At 34.2% G+C, this 19,102-nt stretch overlaps 1 protein-coding gene across 1 annotated transcript in view; it reads right to left on the bottom strand.

Moving 5' to 3' along the window:
* The window catches only part of GRID1 (glutamate ionotropic receptor delta type subunit 1), a 731,600-nt gene that overhangs the window by 193,682 nt on the left and 518,816 nt on the right, over positions 1–19,102 (bottom strand). The window lies entirely within an intron of this gene.

Here is a 19,102-nt window from a genome sequence, read left to right as displayed (position 1 = left end):
AAGTAATGTAGAAAACATTGTGAAAAATGGTGAGAAGCATTAAGACGAAAACCACAGTCACCCATAGTCCCTTGCCTAGCGACACTCCCTCCTTGTCCTTGCTGGGCACTCTGGGGGACATTTCCCTCTGGTGTTTTTTTTTTTTTTAATAAACTTTTAAATTTTGGAATGATATTAGATTTGAATACAAGTCATAGAGATAATACAGAGCGTTCCCATCTATCCCTCACCCGGTTTTCCCTGATGGTAGCATCTTCCATATCCATAACTAGGAGATTAGCACTGGTGCCCCACTGTTTTTTTTTTTTCTTATAGCATAACTGTGTACATTAATGCAATCATGGGGTACAGTGTGCTGTTTTCATATACATTGTGAAATACTCTCAGCAAACTGGTCAACATAACCTTCATGTCATTTTCCTAGATATTGAGTTAAAACGTTCATACTCTGCTTTTAGTGGCATTTTTATTTTTACTTAACATCTATATACATCCTAAAGAACATATCCTAAAGAATGTATTTCCCTGAAATATATTTTCAGAAAATAAATGCTCTAAATCCACTCAGAAAAAACAATTTCCAGAAAACTGTAAGACAGGCATAGGAGGAGAAAGGCAGGTGACAGTTCATTGAATCCTGGGGATTGTAAACCCCACCGGCAAAGCACATCTGGCTGAGACAGATTTAGAACGAATCTTAACATCCTGCAGGAGAGCTTGCAGTTGCTTGCAGAGTAATCCAGAAAAAGTGACTGTGTATAGAACAACGTACAGTGTAGTCAACAACACCTTCAATATCATTCTGAGGGTATGTTTTATATGAAGCTGTTACAAGGAACTAAAAGAACAAAGCAGCCTAAAATGGAAAGTTATGGGGAAAGATTTAAAAAAAAAAAATAGCAAGCTGGGCTTAAAGGGGAGTTAGTAAATAAAGAGAGGAAGGATTGCAAATCAAGCCAAAATTCTAATCCCAGCACTAACATCTATACTGGTTTCTATACTACAAAGAGAAGAGAGAATGGGTGATTAAAAGCCTCCTCTCCCTGACAGTGTGAAAGAAATGCTCAGAGACAGTAAGGTTAGGACTAACGTGAAACACAGAGCGCATAGAGAGTGGAGAACAAAGATAGCATCAGGGAAGATTCAGAGGAAACAAATGCACAAACCAGAAAACATCCCAAAACTTTGATAAACCAAAGAAGATACAAGTAAAGAGATATTTTTTGGATTTAAAAAAAAAAATCAATGATAAACCAAAAGGACTTACAATGCTCTAAACCAAATTTTGAAAATAATCCTGAACATATTCTGGTAAAAAAAAAATTTATTTAAACAAAGAATATGTAATATAACAAATTATTATACAGAAAAAAAGTTGTTGATTTAAAACCTGCTTGACATCAGACTTTCCCTTTTCTAACTAAAAACAGAAAACAAAAAGAAAATAATGAATGTCTCCAGCTTATGTAATGACACAAGAAGCACATTCTAGATTAAAAAGGACATTGCAAAGGCTCAGAAATGAATAAAAAGTGACACACTTAGAAAAATAGCATAAATATATAATCCACCCAGAAAAGATAACAGCATTGAGAAATGTAAATGGACAAATCATAGTTAAAAGGCAGTGACTCTGAAAAGTGAAATAATTTAAGGGCATAAAGTTTTAACTCAAATTTTTGGATTTCTAATAGGTAAATGCCAATCTGCCACTTTCTGCTAAAAGGTAGATATAATGTCAAGAAGTGATGCTAACTACCCTCATATGGGACAATGTGTGAGATGAAGAAGTCACTGATCCACCACACTGCACCCTGCACAAATGTGCAATGAGGGGACAGGGCAGCGAAAAACCAAAGATAGAAGTCTGCAGATAGGGGCTTGAACCGCAGAGAGAGAGCAAAGAAAGAGGAATCTCTGGAGATGAACCTTCAAAGACTTCAAGCAAGATAAATCGCCTTGGGTCAAAATTGACAAAGGATAAAATATACAGAAATCAAGAAAATGAAAGTGTGGATATTATAATGAAATGTAACAATGCCCAAGACTGTTGCCATTAGGGTCTCATGGAGAAGTGGTGCTGCAGAGCATAAACCCACATATTGAAATTGTATATTTAAATAAAGGGGTTCACAGCTGTCTCAGGCATGTGACAACTTCTTTATTCCTGGCTTAAATGGCCAGGGACTACTGCTCTCTCAAGGCGAGTGGCAAGTTGATTTCTTTACTCATGGTTTAAATGGTCAACGGTGCACATGCGCACTGTACTTCATTAATATTCTTTACAATCCCTCTGCACATGGGCACTGTACATCAATGGCTTCATTAATATTCATTACAATCCATAACCTATCTCATGAATAAACATCTTGTATCTTGTGAGCAGCTCCTCCCTAGTAATCCACAGTTTAACTGATATCACTTCATCTAACATAGTCCTTTTGAACATAATTCCTTTAACATAACTTAATGGAGAACACGTTGTTAGCCATTACTTCTTTTGTTCTTATCTGATGAAACCTGAGGCTTGTAGGAGGAAGGAGGATTGAATACCCACCCTGCTGGCCTCACCATTTGTAGGCAGTTACTTCAATTTAAGCAAGGCATAATTAAGAAATTTCTAAGACATACAGAAAATTTGTTTGCAAGCTTCCGCTTCCATGTGAGCCTTAAGTCAGGGGAGTTTTTACACCCACAACCAACCAGGCCAACCTTAGGTCAGGGGGTTTTACACCTGCAACCAACCCGGCCATATGGGATTCTGCCTCAGTTTCTCACAAGTAAGCCTGCACAAAGTCTTTTCACTGCTTTCTCTCAAACAGCTTTTTTTTTGGCCAGAGGTATATAGGCCTTTTGCCTATACAAGACAAAGGAAAAGTTCAAAAGCTTCCAGACAGAAAGAGCAAATAACTTTTCAGGACAAGCTAACATCAGATTTCTCAACAGCAACATGAGATCCAATAAAACAATGGAATAATATATTTTAAGGCATTTTAAGTGACGGAACATTAAACCTGGAATTTTATATTCAGCCAAATTGCCTTTCAAATGCCATAAAAATATTTTCAGACATAACAAGTCTTCATTAGACTTGCCTAATAAGACCCATTTACAAAGACTTTGTAAGAAAGTAGTCAAATGAGAAAAGAAACAAACCTAGCAGACAGAGGAGGAAGCACATGAAAGACAGGTGATACAATACTTTGAAACTGTTTTTATCCTTTAAAAGACTGAGGGCACCCTCCAACAGAAAAGAGAAAGTGTATCCAAAACAAATCAAACTGAAAATATAATGTAAGAGCAGGATGACATGGCGGACACAAATTGTTTGAAACTGCTACATTTTCTATCATTTGGAAAAGACAAAAAAAAAAAAAAAAGGAAAAGTTGGGTAATTTAAGTCAAAACTTCAAATGATAGCAAACTACATTTTTTTTATAATAACAATAAATATTATTGCCAGTTTAAATGCAATGAGTAGGAAAAATATCTACCATATGTTGTTTACAAAATGTGATTCTAAGGACACAGACGTTTCAAAATAAAAAGATAAGAAAAGATAATATCAAAGCAACACTAATTAAAAGAAAAACTAAGTCAATTATGAGACAAGACAGACATTAAGGCAAGCAGTGTAGAGGATATATACTCAGGAGGAGGTTGTTGGATTGGATAGAGGTTCCATTTTTACTTTTCTGAGGAAACTCTATACTTTTTCGATAGCAGCTGAACTAATTTACATTCCCACAAAAAGTGTGTAAAAATTCCACTTTCTCCCCATCCTTATCAGCATCTGTTATTCTTGTATTTTTTTTACTTTTTTTTTATTTTATTAAGTCAAATACACATAGATCATGAATACATTCATGCATATGTGGTGTATAATGTGCTGTTTATTTTATTCTTGTATTTTTACTAAAGCTTTTTTTAACTTGAGTCACACAATATCTCATTGTGGTTTTGATTTCCTTCATGAATAGTGATATTGAACATTTTCCTAATACACCTCTGGTCTTTTGCATGTCCTCTTTTCAGACATGTCTCTTCAGATCCTTGGCCCTTTTTAAATCAGTATATTTGGGGGAGGGAGCTGCTATTACTGAGTTATTTTAACTATTCTGGATATTAACCCCTCACAGAAGCATAGTTTGTGAATATGTTGTCACATTCTTTCTTTTTAAATTTTATTATTTAATTTTATCCAATGCTTCCAAAATGTTAACATTTCAATATATAATCAATATAAAAGTTATAAGTGAGACATTTCCCTTTATTTTTTTTCATTCTGTTGATTCTTTCCTTTGCTGAGCGGAAGCCTTTTAGTTTGATGGAATCCCATTAGTTGGTGCATACTTTTTTTTTTTTGGACTGGGGCTGGGTTTGAACCTGCTACCTCTGGCATATGGGGCTGGCGCCCTACCCTTTTGAGCCACAGGCGCCTCCCTGTTCATACTTTTGTTGCCTGTGCTTTTGAGGTTTTGGCCCAGGCCAACCTCATAAAGTGTTACCCCTATGTTAGTTTTGTAGATTTTTGGTCTTGGGCAGCAGCTGTGGCTCACAGAGTAGGGCGCTAGCCCCATATACCAAGGGTGGTGGGTTCGAATCCAGACCCAGCCAAAACTACAACAACAATAGATTTTTGGTCTTAGATTTGCCTTTCATCCCTTTTAGTTGATTTTTGAAAGTGGTGAGAGGGAGGAGTCTAGTTTCATTCTCCCATATGTCCTATATGTGAATATTGAGTTTAACCAGCACTATTTAATGAGGGGACTGTCCTTTCCTTAATATCTATTCTTGGCACCTATATAAAAAAAATCAGTGGGTTATAAATATGTGGATTTATTTATTGGTTCTCTATTCTATTCCTTTGGTCTGTATATCTGCTTTTATGTCAGTACCATGCTGTTTTGGTTACTATTACTTCATAATGTATTTTGAAGTCCATCATTGTAATTCTTCCATCTTTATTCTTTTCTTTTTTTTTTTTTTCCCAAGACAAGGTTTTACTCTGTCTCCCAAGATAGAGTGCAATGGTGTCATCACAGCTCACTGCAACCTCAAACTCCTGGGCTTAAGCAATCCTCTAGGCCTCAAACTCCTGAGTAGCTAGAACTAATGGAACATACCTCAGCACTCAGATATTTTTTCCACTTATCATAGAGATGGCCTCAAAATTCAAGCCTCAAGCAATCCTCACACCTTGGCCTTCTAAAGCACTAGGATTACAGGCTCAAACCACCATGCCTGGCCCATCTTTATTTGTTTTGCTCAATTTCTTTGGCTAATTGAGGTCTTTTATGATTCTATACAAATTTTAGAATTCTTTTCTCTATTTTTTTCTATTTCTGTAAAATGATTATTTTAAAAAGATACCTGTACTCCCATGTTAATTGCAGCACTATACACAATAGCCAACATACGTAATCAACCTAGGTGTCCAGCAACAAATGAATGGATAAAAAAATCTGATGTGTACACATACACACACACAAATATTATTCAGCCATAAAAAAGAACAAATCCTGTTATTTGCAATAACGTAGATATGAATGAACCTAGAGAACATTATGTTACGTGAAATAAGCCAAACACAGAAAGACACACACCTCATAACTTCACTTATATACAGAATCTAAAAACATTTACCTCATAGAGAGTAGAATAGTGGTGGGGTATAGCAGGGTGAAGGGAGGAGGAAATGGGGACAGGTTGGTCAATGAGTACAAAGTTACAATTAAATAGGAGAAATAATTTATGATGTTCTACATAGCACAATAAGGAGGCAATAGATACCAATAATGTATGCTATATTTCAAAATAGCTAAAAGAGAGGACTTTGAACGTTTTAACCACAAAGAATAGGCAAGAGTTTGAGGTGATGAGTATGCTAATTATCCCAATCTGATTATAACACAATGTTTACATATATCAAAACATCATACAGTTTCCCATAAATATGCATAATTATTGAGTCAATTAAAAACAAAATAAAACTTTAAAAGTATAGTGAATAGTCACTAGAAATGCTGAAGGGTTTAATGAATCCCTTTATTAATTTAAGGAAGATATATATGTCTAAACCAGTGGTTCTCAAACTTCCTAATGCCGCGACCCTTCAATACAATTCCTCATGTTGTGGTGACTCCCAACCATAAAATTATTTTTGTTGCTACTTCATAATTATAATTTTGCTACTGTTATGAATTGTAACATAAACATCTGATACACAAGATATATTTAGACAACCCCTGTGAAAGGGTCTTTTGACCCCCAAAGGGGTCATGACAGGTTGAGAACCGCTGATCTAAACAAATATGTATCTAATAAATGTACCTCAAAACTTATAAAGGAATCATATATAGAATTACAAAGAGAAAAGTATTAAAAATCTAGTAAATGGGTTATTTCTAGGAATCTTTCTCATGGGTCAAGCAAACCAAATAATCACCAAAGATATAGAAGATGTGAACAATGCAATTTAATGAACATGTAGTTATATATTGACAATTTAGAAATATACATTCTTCTTATACACATATCCTACATGTCCAAAAAGTAATTAATTATAAACAAAACCAAACTATATTCTTGACCAAAATTTACAAGTTAATAACAAAAACATAACTCAGATGCCCCTACATTCAGGAAAAAAAATCTTCCTATGAAGATTGATTATATTTCTATGTACCAAACAATTTAAAAAAATCTTTAAAAGCCAACATTTACAATAGCAAATATAATAGCAAAATCTAATAAAATATGTTCAAGATCTTCATGGGTAAAATCAGAAAAATTTCCAAAGGTAATTAAATATTTTAAAAACAGTTAATCCATGATCAAGGAAAGAAATACATAACATTGTAAGAATATCATTTCTCTCTAAATTGGCCTATACAGGTTTAAAAAAATGCTAATCAAAGCAGCACCCTTTTATAAGGAGCTTGGAAAAATAAAGACCTAAGAATAGCTAAGACATTCCCAAAGAAGAACTGGGAGAAGGAACCCAACTTAACAGAGAAAATGATTTATATCATTATTATTAAACCATGGAAATTAAGATAGTTCAGTATTAGTACAATGATAGATTTATTTATCAACATAATAGAATTAAGATAGGGCAGTATTGGTGCAATGATAGATCAATTTACCAACATAATAGAATAAAGCACTCAGAATCAGGCCCATATGTCTAGGTATATGGAAATAAGCTTATGAAAAAGAGTAGCATAATAAATCACAGGGAGGACGCATTATTTGATAAACAGAGGGGGTAAAATGTTATCCATAATGTTTTAAAATGATGTTATATGCTCATTGTGCACAAAAATGACCTCTAGATAGACCTTACATTTAAAAGGAAAAAGTTTAAAGGATAATAGAAAGACTCCTAATTCTAGCCATAACAGAGTAATTGGCATTGCACTAATCCTTCCACCACAAATAACTAAAAAGTTGTACAAAATATACAAAATGGTTTTTTTCAAGAATTGGTCAAGAGGCAGCGCAGGCCTGTGACTGCTGAGAGAGGAGAGACAGATGAGGAGATTCCTTCAATCTTCAGAATCCCAGGGAGGGTGAACACACACACATACATATATGCATCACAAATCATCACACATAGCTTATTAAAATCAAATTGATAAAAAAAAGAGATGACCTCAAAAAATCAGCTAGAGGAAAAAGAAATATTATTTAGAGGGGCAAAAATATAAAAACTATTGCAGACATCTTTCCAGTTATAATATAAGCCAGAAAATAATGAAATAAAAGCAGAATCTGATAAGAAACAAAAATAAAATTTTTCAAAAAATATGGAAAGATATAAAACATTTCCAGAGCAAAAAATGCCCCAGAAAATACGTGAAAGGAAGATTTTCAGAGTGATGAAAAATAATATCATATGGAAATGTGGATCTCACAGAAGAATAAACAGTGATTGAAAACATACATATAAAGTAACTTTTCTCATTTAAAAATATTTGAGTGTGTAAAGCAAAATTTGAAATAATAAACTTTTAGTTTAAAACCTAAGGAGACATGAAATTAGTGACAGTAATAATAAAGTGTGGAATAATGGAAATTGAAAGTACACCGTTTTAAGGTTCATGCATTATAAGTGAATTGGTACAGAATCATTTGAAGGTAGGAGGTTATAAATGAAAGTTGTATAAGATAGAAATAATAGAAAAACCACAAAAATAAATTTAAAAATCAAAGACATATATAACACAAACCAGTAGAGAAATTCAATGGAATTCCAAAACATAATGCAAAGAAAGATAGTAAAACAAAACAATGGTAATAAGCCCAGATGGCACAAATAGAAGACAAACAGCAAGGTGACAAACCCAACCCCTATGATATAAATAATGACATTAAATGTAAATAAAATAAATACACAGGTAAAACGTGAAGACTTCCAGAATGGAGTTTTTAAGCCAAATACATTGTCTACAAAAAATACCCTTCACATGTAAAGAAGCAGGCTAACAATATAAAGATTAAAAAAAAGAGATACCATCTAAATGTTAGCCACACACACACACAAAAAAGATATAGTGGCCCTATTAATACCTGACAACATAAACTTCAGAGTAAGAAATAAGAATTTTCATGATAATTAAAGTAATATTCACCATGAAGCAATAATAATCTATGAATTGTATGTACCTAATAAAAAACATTAGAATACATGAAACCAAAAAAAAAAAAAGAACAGATATTCTAACACTCTTCCCTCACTAATTGGTATTTTGAAAAAGAACAACTATCAGTAAGTGTATAGGAGACTTGAACACCATACATAAATTTAACCTAACTGCCATGTCTGGAAAAACTGTAGTACAAACAGACTCTTGCCTAGATTAACCTGTAGCTGTTTTTCTATCAAACAAGTCTCAATAATTCTGATGTAAAAGCAAAAGCACTTTTTTATTTTGAAATATTATAGGAGTACACAAAATTTGGTAACATAGTTTGCTTCTGTATGTTTTAAGTTGAAGTGATAAGTGTGCCCTTCACCCAGAAAGTGTATAATATACCCATTAGGTGTGAATTTACCCATCCCTTCATCCCTCCTCCCACCTACTTGAATTTTGTTGAGTTTTGCTTCCCTATGAGCAGTAAGTATTGATCAACTAGTAATACTGTTACTGTATACATTTGTACTAGTAATTATGTACTAGTAATTGCTGTTGTGATACTTCACTTAGGAAAATAATCTTCAGTTCCAACCAGATTGTTACAAAAGATACTAAAAACAAAAGCAATTTTTATAAAAGCTCTAAAAAATGAAATTTAAACAAATACGTATAAATAACCAGTAGGTCAAAAAATTACAATAAAAATTAAAAAATATTTTGAGCCAACTTAATGTACACTGAAATATCAAAGTTTGTGAAACACAGTTAAAGCAAGAAAATCAATGGAAATAAATAAAATAGAGAAAGTCAATGAAGACAAAAGTTGGTTCTTCAAAATATCCATAAAATTTTTGATAAGATCTATTTAGACTAATCAAGAGAGAAGAAATGAAAAATAAAAGCATGAATTACCCTTCTAAGGAGTAAAAGAGAGGACATAGTGACAGATTCTACAGATATGAAAATGACAATTAAAAGATTATTATAAATAATGATATGCCAATAAATTTTTTTAAAATGGAAAAAATTACTTTGAGATACAAATGACAACTGACGCTAGAAGAAATCAGAATTCTAAATAAACCTATAACCATTATAGAAATGTCATATTTAGTAATAATTTCAAAGCTTTCTGCAAAGAAAACTGCATATGTACATGGCTTTATTCAAACATCCATTTGAGAAGTAAACAATACCAATTTCACGCAAACAATTTCAGACAAAGCATACTCTCTAATTCATTTTATATGGGCAGCATTATGCTCACTCAAAACCACAGGCATTAAAAGAAAAAAATAGATTAATACCTCCTATAATAGTAAATCAAATTAACTTATATATAAAAAAGATACAGCATCATAACTATGTAGGTATTTATCTTAGGGTGCAAGGTTGTTTGATCTTTCAAAAACTCAATCTGTATTATTCACCACACTAACAGAATAAAGCAACAAATTAACATAATGTTATGATAAAATCCAGAGGAAAAAACATATGACGTTCAAAGCTCATTTATGATAAAAAGCCTCAAAGTAGGAACCACATAAAGAGAACATTCCAAAAAAGCCTCATTTCACATCATGCTGTAAAGCTGCAGTAATGAAGAAAATATGGAATTAGTATAAGGATAAATGTGTAGAAAAATGCAACAGACTAGGGAATCCAGACAAAGACCCGCATATACATGATCAATTGATTTTCAACAGAGGTCCTATTATGACAAGAAAAGCCTTTTCTATAATTAGATATCATGTGTAAAACAAATAGATAGATGGATTAATAATAACCTGATGCCTATCTTACACTATACATAAAACAAATCAATCAGCCAGAAAAGTAAAGGTAAAACTACAAAATTCTAGAAGGAAACATAGTAGACAATATTTGTGATTTGGGGTAGTCAAATTTTTTCAAATAGGAACAAAAAGTACTAGGCATAAGAAAAAAATTTGACAATTGGACCCTAAAAAACAGTATTTTTAAATGAAAGATAAATAAGCAAGCCATGGACTCAAAGACAATATTCACAATACATACATCCAACTAATGATTAGAAATTAAAACATAAATTCACATCCACATTATTACCAAAGGTATTGATTTTAAAAGAAAAATATCTTGCTTTATTAAGATTAAGAATTTGTTATTTTAAAGACACCTGAAAGCAGTAGTTCTCAACCTGTGGGTTGTGGCCCCTTTGGGGGTCGAACGACCCTTTTTACAGGCATCACCTAAGACCATCCTGCATATCAGATATTTACATTATGATTCGTAACAGTAGCAAAATTACTGTTATGAAGTAGCAATGAAAATAATTTTATGGTTTAGGGTCACCACAACATGAAGAACTGTATTAAAGGGTCGAGACATAGGGAAGGTTGAGAGCCACTGCTTTAAAGGGATAAGAGGAAAAAATCTGATACAAATTTATGGGAGATGATTTCATGACTTAAATTTAAAAAGTTAAAAGCTCCAAAAATACAAGAAGGACTCTTATTAATCATTACGAAAGGGAGAAATAATCCAGTAGAGGGGAAAAAAGGCAATGGAAATGAATATTAACTGGAAAAACATATGCTAAATTAACATATGAAGAGATGCTTAATTTTCATAGTGATCAGGGATATGCAAAGCATGATCAAAAAGTGAGATCATTTTATACTCTCTTGACTGGCTTAAGCTTGAAATCTAAAAAACAGTCAGAGAAGAAGATGTGGGATCAATGGAATATTGTATATATTGCTGAAAGTATAATTAACATAACCCCATTGAAAAACAAATTGATATTATATAATTTAACTATCAAGTTGATCTTTCACAAGCCCCAGCAATTCCTTCTCTGTACATTGTCAAGAAAACCACATATATATATGAGCACATATTCAAGTCAAGTAATGTTAATAGCAGTAATGTTTATTATAGAAAAAGAACAACTATAAATAACCAAGTGGCCAAGTCCAAGGAAAAATATAAATAACTTATGTACTCAGAAAATAAAATGGTATACAGCAATTTAAATTAAACAACTTAGCGACACACATAATAAAGTTTATTAACATAACGATGTTGAATTTAAATTAAGTCCCAGGAGAATATTTACATGATATTCTTATTTGAAAATTCAAACTATTTAAGCTGAACATGCTTTAAGATGGAGCATAAACAAGTAATGCTATAATCTTAAAAATAAAAGAAGTTTTCATAGTAAACAACTATATAATCTATTAAAATGTTAAAATAACTAATTTTAGGCCTTAGATACCAAGCAATATGAGCTACTTTTGACATAATAAAAATAACAGGACTGGAGCCTCATACTCATATTCATATCAGATATTCTCACCTGAGGACATTTTTCAATCAATTATGCATGGTAATCAAACATGAGCATGGAATGGCAGTCTCACTAAGTAAAAGGAAAAGAGATAACAGATAAGAGTGTGTGGTACCAAAGTGAGAAAATTTTGTAAAATATATTAAGAGAGGAGAGCAAGTTGAAATAAGTCCAAAATGTCTCTGCAAAAAATGCACTCAGGTTCTTAGATTATTCCTTAGACACGTATCTAGTTTGCAAAAGGTGTACGATGATGTAACTGATCTGTTAGGAGAAGGGAAAAATAAGTGAATATTCCCACAGTCACAAAGTTATGGAACTATGTTAAGCTTTAGACTGAGGCAAAGTATAAAACATCTTGATGAATACCAGTGACAGTCAAATGAGACTTGAGGGAGGCCATGCCTTTAACATAACCATGTTCAAAGAGAACAGAAAAGACTAAAATAAAAACACTATAACAAATTCTAACACCAAACATCAGTAGGAACAAGATGGTTTGCTGGTAACATAAATGTCTTTGAATACAGCATTTCAAAATTAGAATAAAATAACATAAGCCAAAGTCTCTACAATATACCTCCCAAAATATCCAGGATAAGATAAGAACTAACCAGTAGACATGTGAAATAAATAGAAAATAATGACTGATAGTCAAGAGATAAAATAGTCATGAGAATTAAACCCTTAGATGAAGAAGCTATTAGAGCTAAGAGACCAGCATTTGAAAATAAATATTATGTCTTTATCATGCCTATATGTTGACGAAAGCAGAAGAAGTAAGGGACAACTCAAATGAAAGACAGTAATTTGAAAAAAATAAGTATTTTGAATTCACACACAAAAAAAAGATTACGGTTACAGTCAAGAATTATAAAATGAAAATATAAAATTAAATCAGTTTTATTTAAATTGATTCAGCTAGACAAAAAATATATCTATAGACATAGATATAGGTAAAGACAGATACAGATACAGATGTAGATACACACACTGTATTGAAAGGAGCAAAAATAAGACTAATGACTGATTTTTCAAAAAAAGTCTGGCTGTATAAGAAGACTGACAACAGCAAGATGGCTGATAGAAGCATATGGCATTTGTCCCTCTAATAGGAAAGAGTCAAGGCAAAAAATAAACAACTAAAATTTAGCTGCAGTGACAGGAGAGCTCTGAAATGCAACAAGGGAGTGATGAGGTCCTTGTTATGCTCAGAAGCTTAGGATGGCAGAATAAAGAAAGGAATGGCATATTCTACTTCTTCTATCCTCTCTCTTTCACTAGGATTGGCTTAGAGTAAAGAACTTCCTTTTGCAAGAAAAAGGTAAGCAGAAGACTCATACTATTCCCCATTGCCATTACAGACACTGACAGTCTTTACCATAGCAGAATCCCACAGTCCTCAGTATCATGTAAAGCCTAGCCTGAGGAGGTGTCAAGAATTCACATGGTTGCAATGCTCCAGATTAAAAACACATATTGTATCCTTCCCACTTCTAGAACCCTCCATGACACTAGCTGCTGTAGTGTTAGGCTATCTTGAAACCAAAGCCACCACTGGATTATACACTGTTCTTGGGGCTAGTAATCAGTTAAACCCTTCCAGCACTGGAGCTCCGCCATGATTTCAACAAGCCCACACAGGTGGCTACAATGCCATGACCCTGGCTGCTCAAAGCCTGGACCCAAGCACATCCATGACTCTTGTACTATGAATCCAGGAAACCAACCCCAGGCTAGCTGAACTTCTGTGTGTCCACATCCCAGGCCAGGAAAAACATTCAATAGCTGTGCCCAAGGAGAATCCACCATAAGCCAGCAGAACTACTGTTGTGTGACCCCAACCCTGGCCAGAGCGGTAGTGTGGAGACCTGCCCCCAGAAGTCATCTTCTGAGCTTCCAAATACCCAGCTGGAGAAATAGTTTGTTATACACCCAGCTGGAGAAATAGTCCAGTGGACCTATCTCCAGAAGATAAGCTTTTGAGCGAGACAAGCAGTCATGCACCTGACCTGGTCAGAGAAACAGCCCTGTGAACATATCCAGGGCATGTCCTCTCTTGAACCAGCTAAGCCACCCTATAACATTGCTCCTAGCCAGAGACACAATTTAACAGAACTTCCCTACCAGATATTCCCCAAGCCTGCTTGGCAGCTGCAAGCTGATATCCCAGACTGGAGAAACAGCAGGGTGAACCCAACCCTGGAAGACCTGCCTTGTAGCTACTCAAAGCCATGGCTCACATTCCTGACTATAGTAATAGCCCAGAGCCCTTGACTCCACTAGCCGAGTCCCTGAGCTATCTGACTCATCTTGGGCACCTATACCCCTGACATGAGAAAGAGTCAAGTAATCCAGACCTCAGCCAATTTGTTCCTGAGTTGGCTAACCCGCTGTGTGAGCATGTAGGTCCTTGGTCCTAGAAAGAGCCCTGTGGGCCCACCTATGCCACCACCACCACAAATTTTCACATCCTAGGCTACTGAGGCACTCCCAAACATCACTAACCTATACTGCAGCTGAAGAAACTGCATGGAGATTACATGTCTACACAGACCCAAAGGTAATGTACCTCACCCAATCAACAGCCTATGACCCATCTATAGAAATAAGACTTTCCCTGCAAAAACCTACCCCATAAAATTGGAAAAGCAGCTATTCCACCAAATGTATAAATGTCCATGTAGAGACACAACAAACATTAAAAAGCAAGGAAACATAAACTTCCAAAGGAACACAACTACACTCCAGTAACATATCCCCAAATCAAAGAAAATATACACAATTCCAGAAAAGGAATTCAAAATAATAATCTTAAGGAAAATCAGAAAAATACAAGAGAATTCAACAAGTTAAGCCAAACAATTCATAATCTGAATGAGAAATTCAACATAGAAATAGAAGCCATTAAAAAAGGGCCAAGCATAAGTCTTAGGGCTGAAATTATGATGAATGAAATAAAAAATATACTTGAGAGCTTCAAAAACAGACTAGACCAAGCAGAAGAAAGAATTTCTAAACTCAAAGACAGGCCTTTTAAAAAGATGTAACCATGTCAGATTGTATAAAAAAAATCAACACATTGTACCCCATATATGCATAAATGTATTCATGATCTATGTGTATATGACTTAATAAAATAAATAAATAAAATAAGCCAGGCAAATATAAGAAAGAAGTGTGGAGGGAGGAAGGAAAAGCAGAGAGAGAGGAGAATAAAAAAGAATAAAGAAAGACTATACCTTTAATGAAATATAATTAAGGAAATATTCATATTATGAGAATTGCAGAAGGAGAAAAAGAGGGGGAAAGCATAGAAAACCCATTTAATGAAATAATGGCTAAAAAAATTTTTTTAAGTCTTGAAAGAAAGATAAACATCCAAATCCAGAAAGCTCAAAAATTCACAAACAGACTAAGCACAAACAGGTCCTCTCAAAGCAAACATATTTCTCTCTCTCTGTCTCTCTGTCTGTCTGTCTCTCTCTCTCTGTATCTCTATCTCTATCTATCTCTGTCTCCCCTCCTCTACCCCATCACACACATATATACATAGGAATGTACTTCAATATATCATATAAGTGTTTACATGTATTAATATGTATGTGTGTGTGCACATATGCATGTATATATATATGTGTGTGTGTATATATGAATTTCTAATCATTATCCTTAAGGGGCTCCATTCTGTATCTGCATAGTGGTGATGGGAACCTAGGTATTATAAAAACTTGTCCATTACTTCATATTCAGCAAATGTGAATACAGAGGAATAGAAATTATTCATTCTGAGGGGATTGGGGGAAGATTAAAAAAGAAAGGTCAGAGTCTCTAGAACAGCGGTTCTCAACCTGTGGGTCGTGACCCCTTTTTAACAATGAAAATACACTGTGGCATTAGGAAGGTTGAGAACCACTGCTCTAGAACCTATCAGATAATGTTAAAATGTCTCACATGTATGCCATTGGAACCCCAAAAGAAGAGAAGAGAAAAAAACTATATAAAGCAATAATTACAGAACATTTCCCAAATTTGGGGAAAGACATACAATTAATGATTCAAGACACTTAGTGAACTCCAAAAAGTATAAATACAAAGTACACCATGCCTAGATACATCTTCCTCTTTGATTTCTATTCCCATAGATTAGTTTTATCTATTCTTGAATTTCACAAATAAAGGAATCATTTAGTATATGGACTCTTTTGTGTCTTACAACATTAAGCAAGTTTTCAAGATTCATTCATGTTGTTCCAAGTAGCAGTTTTCTGTTCCTTTTCGTTGCTAAATAGTGTCCTATTATACAAATATACAACTTGTTTACTCACTGACCAGCTGATGGACATCTGAGTTGTTTGCAAATATGTTATCATTAATAAAACTAAAATAAACATTCTTGTACAAAAAAAAAATTGTTGAAAACTAAAGAAAAAGAAAAATACTTGAAATCAGACAGTAAATAGGAAACCAGGACCATAATAACCACTGTTCTCACATGAGAGAATTTGGAGGCCAGAATGAAATGGAACAACATCTTAAAATGTGGAATACCAAGAAAAAATGATTGGCAACCTAGAACTGTATATCCTGTGAAAATATCTTTCTGTTATACAATGAAGAAAAACTAAGATCCTCTCAGAAGAAGGAAAACAAACAAAACTTTTGGCCCTTAGGCCTGCACTATAAAAAATGCTAAAGGAATTGTTTCAGGCTAGAGGAAAACAATACCAGAAGGAAACTCAATTTCAGAAATGAAAGAAGAATGAAATAAATAGTAAATATCTAAATACTATTTTTCCTATTTTAAGTGATTTCAAATGTATGTGGATGCTGAGATAAAAGATAATGTTACATTATGAGTTAGAGTTTTCAATATACACAAATATATAATAACTTTTATACAAAAATAACATAAAGGTAATGAGGAGATAAGGACCTATATGCTAGAAGATTTCTAAATTATATGTAGTACAATATTAACTCTAAATAAGTCCCTTAAATATTATTAACACAAAAGGATATACCCAAAAAGCAAATGAAATGAAATATTAAAAAATAGTCAAATAACCCAAAAGAAGGCAAGAAAGTATGAAGCATAAAAAAAACAAATAAAAAATAATAAAATGGTAAATATAAATTCAATTCTATCAATAATTGCACAAAATTATAATACTCTAAACAATCCAATTTAAAGGTAGATATTGACAGGTATTGATACTTTGCCATACATTGCCTGTACAAATTATAATTTAAACATAAATACCAGATAGATTGAAAATAAAAAATAATTGTACAAGTTATAAAATTTTGTGGAATGTAGCCAAAGCAAGACCCAGAGGAAAATGTGTAGAATTAAATGTCTATCTTAAAGAAAAAATAAGCATATAAAATACATAAACTAAGTTTCACCTTATGAAACTATAGACAAAGAAGAACAAATTAAAACTAAAATAATTAGTGAAATGGAAATAATACGATAAAGAATAAACCATTCAATTTAAAAACAGGAAAACAATAGAGAAAAATCAAAGCAAACTTTTTTTGGAAAGATCAATAATATTGATAAACTTCTGGAAACAGTAAATAAATAAATGAAAATTATAAAAACTACCAACACCTGGAATGGAAACAGAATATTACCACAGACTTTCAAATGATAGTGAGGAAATACTATTATCAATACCAATCCATTAGACAACTTAAATGCAAGTGACCAATTTCTTGAAAGACACAAACTGTCATAATCTACTCAAGAAGAAATAGAGAAACAAAACTCCCCTTATATCTAGTAAAGATTTGGGGAGAATGACTAGGGAAAAAGAGAGAACCCAGCCATACCTGGTGTGGGGACCTCACCTAGATTCATGGCTCAGGAAGCACAGAGAGGAGGTGGTGAGCTGGATACAGTGCACAATCTGCAGCTGTGGAAATCCAATGAATTAGGTAAGGGATTGATACTGGCTAGGATCAGCTGGCCCCCTACAGAGGTCCAGGAAGCCTTACCAGAGTTTTCAGTTGTTGGGGGAAGCTATGCATTGAGCAGAAAGCTTGGAAGACTGGGTGCATTAAACAGTATATGGCAAACAAATTTGAATGCTGGTTGCAGTGGATTTGCTATAGGTGTAGCAGCTGGCAAGGCAGCCATACTGAGAAGCTCTCAGTGGCTGGGGGCTGCCATTGTGGGAAGGGCATGAGAAGGTCTTGGCAGAGGCTTAACCATGACCATCTTAATTCCATTTGTAAAGTAGATGAGAACTCTACTCTTGGGACAGGCTGAGGAACTCCAGCACCCCATGGGAACTGGAGTCAGGGGTTATGATCCTTACCCCTAAAGGATTCTTGTGAGCTTTAAGATCCCAAACCAGCAGGGTGTGAATGTTGAGGAAACAATCAGGCAATCACTGAAGGCAACTAAGTCTGGAATAAGGACCATTGAGGTTTCTGGCTGTGCTCTCCGTCTCCTAAAAAAGATACAGTCCCACATAATGTCCCAGCAACATATTGTCATCAAGAGCAAGGACTTCTGGCCGTGAGGAAGAGTTTGGTTTTGCTCAGGCTGAGGCCACATCAAGACCTAATGTCTGAGATAAAGTAATTTGAAGCAAAGGAGGCAGTGAGATGGAAAAGGAAGGATGAGGAGGTGAACTAAAAGAAAGAACAGTGAGATGGAAAGGGAGGATAAGGAGGAACCAACAGAAAAATTAGGGCAACATGAAAAACCAAAACAGAGGCTCAGCACCTGTGGCTCCAGTGGCTAAGGAGCCAGCCACATACACCTAAGGTGACGGGTTTGAATCTAGCACAGCCCTCCAAAACAACAATGATGGCTATAACCAAAAAATAGCCAGACATTGTGGCAGGCACTTATGGTCCCAGCTACTTGGGAGGCTGAGACAGGAGACTCGCTTGAGCCCAGGAGTTGGAGGTTGCTGTGACCTGTGATGCCACAGCACTTTACCCAGGGGGATAGCTTGAGGCTCTGTCTCAAAAAAAAAAAAAAGGTTTTGGGACCAAGAAACCATGAGGCAGCTACTGCAGAAGACTCCACCTATAAGGAATTAATGGACTTGACAGAAAGGGAATTTAAAATATGTATGATAAAGACAATAAAAGGAACGGATGAGAA

Source organism: Otolemur garnettii, unplaced genomic scaffold (assembly GCF_000181295.1).
Source record: "Otolemur garnettii isolate 467f Iridium unplaced genomic scaffold, OtoGar3 scaffold00008, whole genome shotgun sequence".
Taxonomy (NCBI): domain Eukaryota; kingdom Metazoa; phylum Chordata; class Mammalia; order Primates; family Galagidae; genus Otolemur; species Otolemur garnettii.
Note: the sequence above shows the minus strand (reverse complement) of the source record. Positions and strands in the feature narration are given on the sequence as shown.